The following is a 6,173-nucleotide window of genomic DNA, read 5'->3' on the forward strand; positions in this document are numbered from 1 at the left end:
CAATCACTCTTATACCTAAACCACACAAAGACCTAACAAAGAAAGAAAACTTCAGATGAATTTCCCTTATGAATATCGATGCAAAAATATTCAATAAAATTCTTGCAAACCGAATCCAAGAACACATCAAAAAGATCATCCATCATGATCAAGTAGACTTCATCCCAGGGATGCAGAATGGTTCAATATTTGGAAATCCATCAACGTAATTCACTATATAAACAAACTCAAAGAAAAAAACCATATGATCATCCCATTAGATGCTGAGAAAGCATTTGACAAAATCTAACATCCCTTCATGATAAAAGTCTTGGAAAGATCAGGAATTCAAGGCCCATACTTAAACATAGTAAAAGCAATATACAGAAAACCAGTAGCCAACATCAAACTAAATGGAGAGAAATTTGAAGCAATCCCACTAAAATCAAAGACTAGACAAGGATGCCCACTCTCTCCCTACCTATTCAATATTGTACTGAAGTCCTAGCCAGAGCAATTAGACAACAAGAGGAGATCAAAGGGATATGAATTGGAAAGGAAGAAGTCAAATTATCACTATTTGCTTATGACACGATAGTATACTTAAGTGACCCCAAAAACTCCACCAGAGAACTACTAAACCTGATAAACAACTTCAGCAAAGGAGCTGGATATAAAATTAACTCAAGCAAATCAGTGGCCTTCCTCTACACAAAGGATAAAAAGGTGGAGAAAGAAATTAGGGAAAGAACACCCTTCACAATAGTTACAAATAATATAAAATTCCTTGGTGTCACTCTAACTAAGCAACTAAAAGATCTGTTTGACAAAAACTTCAAGTCTCTGAAGAAGGAAATTGAAGAAGATCTCAAAAGATGGAAAGATCTCCCATGCTTGTGGATTGGCAAGATTAATATAGTAAAAATGGCCATCTTGCCAAAAGCAATCTACAAATTCATTGCAATCCCCATCAAAATTCCAACTCAATTCTTCACAGACTTAGAAAGAGCAATTTGCAAATTCATCTGGAATAACAAAAAACCCAGGATAGCCAAAACTATTCTCAACAATAAAGGAACCTCTGGTGGAATCACCATCCCAGACCTTAAGCTGTACTACAGAGCAATTGTGATTAAAAAAACAACAACAACAACAACAACAAAACAGCATGGTATTAGTACAGTGACAGGCAAGTGGATCAATGAAATAGAATTGAAGACCCAGAAATGAACCCACACACCTATGGTCACTTCATCTTTGACAAAGGTGCTAAAACCATCCAGTGGAAAAAAGACAGCATTTTTAACAAATGGTGCTGGCTCAACTGGTATTTAGCATGTAGAAGAATGCAAATTGATCCATTCTTATCTCCTTGTAGAAAGCTCAAGTCCAAGTGGATCAAGGACCTGCACATAAAACCAGATACACTCAAACTAATAGAAAAGTAAGTTGGGAAGAGCCTAGAGCACATAGGCACAGGGCAAAACTTCCTGAACAGAACACCAATAGCTTACGCTCTAAGATCAAGAATTCACAAATGGGACCTCATAAAATTGCAAAGCTTCTGTAAGGCAAAAGACACTGTCAATAGGACAAAACAGCAAGCAACAAGTTGGGAAAAGATCTTCACCAGTCCTATATCTGATAGAGGGCTAATATCCAATATATACAAAGAACTCAAGAAGTTAGACTCCAGAGAAACAAATAACCCTATTAAAAAATGGGGTACAGAGCTAAACAAAGAATTCTCAATTGATGAACACTGAATGGCTGAGGAGCACCTAAAGAAATGTTCAACATCCTTAGTCATCAGGGAAATGCAAATCAAAACAACCCTGAGATTGTAACTCACACCAGTCAGAATGGCTAGGATAAAAAACTCAGGTGACAGCAGATGCTGGCAAAGTTGTGGAGAAAGAGGAACACTCCTTCATTGCTGGAGGAATTGCAAGCTGGTACAACCACTCTGGAAAACATTTTGGCGGTTCCTCTGGAAATTGGACATAGTACTACCAGAGAACCCAGATATACCACTCCTGGGCATATACCCAGAAGATGCTCCAACATGTAATAAGGACACATGCTCCACTATGTTCATAGCAGCCTTACTTATAATAGCCATAAACTGGAAACAATCCAGATGTCCCTCAAAAGAGGAATGGATATAGAAAGTGTGGTACATCTGCACAATGGAGTACTATTCAGCTATTAAAAAAAATGAATTTATGAAATTCTTGGGGAAATGGATAGACCTGGAGAATATCATCCTGAGTGAGTTAACCCAGTCCCAAAAGAACACACATGGTATGCATTCTCTGATAAATGAATATTAGTCTAGAAGATAGGAATATACAAAGTACAAACCACAAACCATAAGAAACTCAAGAAGAAGGATGATCAAAGTGTGGATACTTCATTCCTTCTTAAAAGCGGGAACAAAATACCCATGGAAGGAGTTATAGAGACTAACTATGGAGCAGAGTCTGAAGAAAGGACAATTCAGAGACTGCTCCACCTGGGAATCCTTCCCATATTCAGTCTTCAAATCTAGACACTATTGTGGATGCCATAAAGTGCTGGATGACAGGGCCTGGTATAGCTGTCTCCTGAGAGGCTCTGACAGTACCCAACTTCTGTATTACAGAAGTAGAAGCTTACAGCCATTCATTGGACTGAGTACAGAGTCCCCATTGAAGGAGCTAGAGAAAGAACCCAAGGAGCTGAAGGATTTGCCGCCCTTAGGACAAACAACAATAGGAAGTAACTAGTACCCTCAGAGCTCCCAGGGACTAAAACTCCAACCAAAGAGTACACATGGTGGGACTCATGGCTCCAGCAGCATATGTAAAGCAGAGGATGGCCAAGTCGGTCATCAATGGGAGGAGAGGCCCTTGGCCCTGTGAAGGTTCTATGTCCCACTGTAAGGGAATGCCAGGGCCAGGAAGTAGGATGGGTGGGGTGGTGAGCAGGCAGAGGGGAGGGAACAGGGTTTGTTTTAGTTTCTGTTTTTATTTTATTTTATTTTCATTTATTTATTTATTTATTTATTTATTGGAGGGTAATCTGGGAAAGGAGATATTGTAAATAAAGAAAACAACTAATAAAAAAATAAATAAAATTAAAAGATAGAAACAGTTCATCTATAGTAGCTGAGGAGATACAGCTCTACTTTTAAAAAGTAAGAGTGGAAGGTGGCTTATTTCTATTTTGTGAAGAACAAAGTGGATATATTGGGTATGTCTTGAGGAAGTATGAGATTCATCTTAAAATATAAAGGAAAAGCACTAATGCATTCCACAAACATAAAGATAAATTGTCTATGTTCACAAATGATGGCAGCGCATTCCCTTATATTTTTTTAGACTTAAATGTATACTTACAGGAATCACCACTGTGATAGATTTCCACATCCAAGATAGAAAAGCAGCACACATCTTTTTTTGTTGTTTTTGTTTGTTTGTTTGGGGTTTATTTGAAGTTATTTTACTTTTATTTCCTTCACTCTAATCCAGTCATTAAATTTCACAGTGATTTTGGGGGTGGGGCAGAAAGAAGACCTCATTCAGAATGATGGAGACTGTGGCCTGGTTGGCCTCACTGAGGAAGCTGGAGGAGTAAGGACTGCCCTGCTGGCAGGTAGGTGATATTCAGAGAGCTGGTATGCAATGTCCTCAGCAGCTTCCAGCTTTAGCAGCTCAATCAGACCATCCCCTGCTGTGGCCAGCTAGTTTGCAATCAGCTCATCTATCTTGGAGTCACCCTCAGCAGAGATGATGGCTGCCTTCTGCTGCTGCTCAGCCTACAGGAAAGGAGGTAGAAAGACTTTTCCACCACAAATCTGGTTCTCTCTGCTTCCTCCTGAGCCATATGTTTGGCTTCTACTGCCTCTGTGAACTCCTTCCCGAAGGTCAGATATGTCAGGGACACATCATTCAGGATGAGCCCAAATGTTGTTACTTGCTCTCTGAGGTCATCGCTCACCTGCTTGGAGACCAGCTCTTGCTGGGTAATCAATTCTACAGCATCGAATCAAGCCACCAGCGACTTGAGGATCTCTGTGGTGATAGATGGCATCACCGGCTCATCATAGTCCTCGCCAATGCTGGTATAGATATGAGGAAGCTAGCTGACCACCAGTCAAAAAGAGGATGCACAGTGTGATGTTGATGTTCTGCAAGTCTTTGCTACCAGTGATGACTGGTCCATTCCATCTGTGGTCGGGAGCAGTAGTCAAAGATAACTAGTTTTTGTACCCAAGAGATGAGAAAGTGAATCCTTTCTCCTACCACAATGTCCTGTCCTCCATGGAATCAGTCAAAGATGACAGCTCTGTGTCCAACATCCACATTATATAAAGCAGAGTTCACCACACCTCCTGCAATGGCTAATGCCAGCAGAACTTTCCAATGGAGTCAGACACTTTGGCAGCCATGACCCCTTCTGTTGTTTCACACATACTTTTATTCTGACATATACATGAATTACCCAGCCAGCAGCACACATCTTAACAGGAAACATGAAAGTTTAAAGAACAAAGAATAACTTTATTACTCAAGAAATGGAAGTATCCAAGGAAGATGCTGTATCAAAATAATGCTTGCTGACAGACAAAAACTCATAAATGGACCTAGTTAGTAAATTTGTGTTAGAACCATTAGTTCCTCAGATATAACATCCTACTAAAAAGTTCAAAATGTACACTTCTTTTTTGTATATATTATTTACTTTAGTAAATAGGAGGACATGTCAAACAGAATCTTCTAGCATCTTGGAGTCCCTACCTGTTACAAGGTATATCTGGCATACCTCACTCTCTATCCTAAACTCCATTCCTGGGGCTAGATTGTTTTTCCCACAACTGCCCTTCCCTATATAATAGCACCATTTTGATTGCCAAGCCTTTCCACCTACCATTTACTCTAATAAATTATTATAGCCCAAACATACATGCACAGGTAAGCATACACATACATATATAAATTTAGAGAGGATTGTCTTCTCAATAAATGTTTAAGAACTTTTAGATATAAATGAGAATCTCTGAAAAATAAAAAACAAGTATGTTTGTCTTTTGCTCAGGATGAAGCTGCTTCTAATGAACATGCTTATGGAATGTTTTGAAAAAAATGAGAAATTTTCAAAAGCAAAACTGTGCTACACATAAGCCAAACATTTACATATCAAAAATAAGTCAAGTCTGGAGAGACGGCTCAGTGAGTAAGATGCTTGTTATTAGGTCTCAAACCTAGGACAAAAGGACATATCAAAATGGACCTGAGAACCAGATTCTCCCAGCATACCTTAATCCATAGCTGTTACAAGATACAACTGGTATGCCATGTTCCTAGCCTTAAACTTCTCCAGTCCACAGTCTAGGCTGCTCTTCTCCTAGTTGCCCTTACCTGTATAATCTATCCATAATGGATGCTAGACTCTTTCATCTAACCTGTACTCTGTTGGCTCTTGCCTCTCTTCTCCTACCTTTCTCCACATAGCTGGGCCCACAGTTTTATTCACTCTAGTTTCTCCCCCTATTGTCAATGCCACTGCTCTGGCTATACTCTCCACTTCATCTGAAATATACTGCTCTACCATATCTAGGAGCTGTCAGGTCTTTACTTTTTATTTATTTTTGATTGACTTAGAGAACAGGCTTGTAGGCTTGGATTTGATCCTCAGTATCCATTTAAAGCACTGAGAGTGGTTGAATGTCCCTGTAGCCACAACACAGTTTTGTAGGGACAAGACAGTCTGATTCCAGGAGCCTGGTGACAGCCAATCTTGATAAAAGAGGGAGCTCTAGATTCACTGTCCAACTTTGTTCAAAAAGGAAGGTGAAAAGCAATAGAGGAAGATACTTGTAGTCTAACTCTAGCCTCCAAACATACATTCACAAATGAGCAGAGCCACTGATAGATACACATAAATGTAAATCATAAACATATAAAACAGAGCACAACAAGACTTTACTCATAGGGGAAGCCCAAGACTACTCAGGAGATTTTGGTATTTGACATGCAAAAAGGATGTAATGCCAGTTAGGCCCATCTTAACTATTTGCAAGCCTAGGTTGAACATCACTTCTAAGAACTTGACTGTACTCTCACTTCAACAATACAAAAATTTCTCAACACCACAAGAAGCTAGCTGCTATTTAGAGGCAGAGAAGCAGAGAAGGTGCCTTTGTTATATAA

The 6,173-nt window shown here is 39.4% G+C and overlaps 1 pseudogene; it reads right to left on the bottom strand.

Annotated features, from left to right (window-relative positions):
• Positions 1-3,573: 3,573 nt before the first annotated feature.
• LOC116098075 lies at positions 3,574-4,411 on the bottom strand (annotated as a pseudogene).
• Positions 4,412-6,173: the final 1,762 nt, after the last annotated feature.

This window comes from Mastomys coucha, unplaced genomic scaffold (assembly GCF_008632895.1).
Source record: "Mastomys coucha isolate ucsf_1 unplaced genomic scaffold, UCSF_Mcou_1 pScaffold20, whole genome shotgun sequence".
Taxonomy (NCBI): domain Eukaryota; kingdom Metazoa; phylum Chordata; class Mammalia; order Rodentia; family Muridae; genus Mastomys; species Mastomys coucha.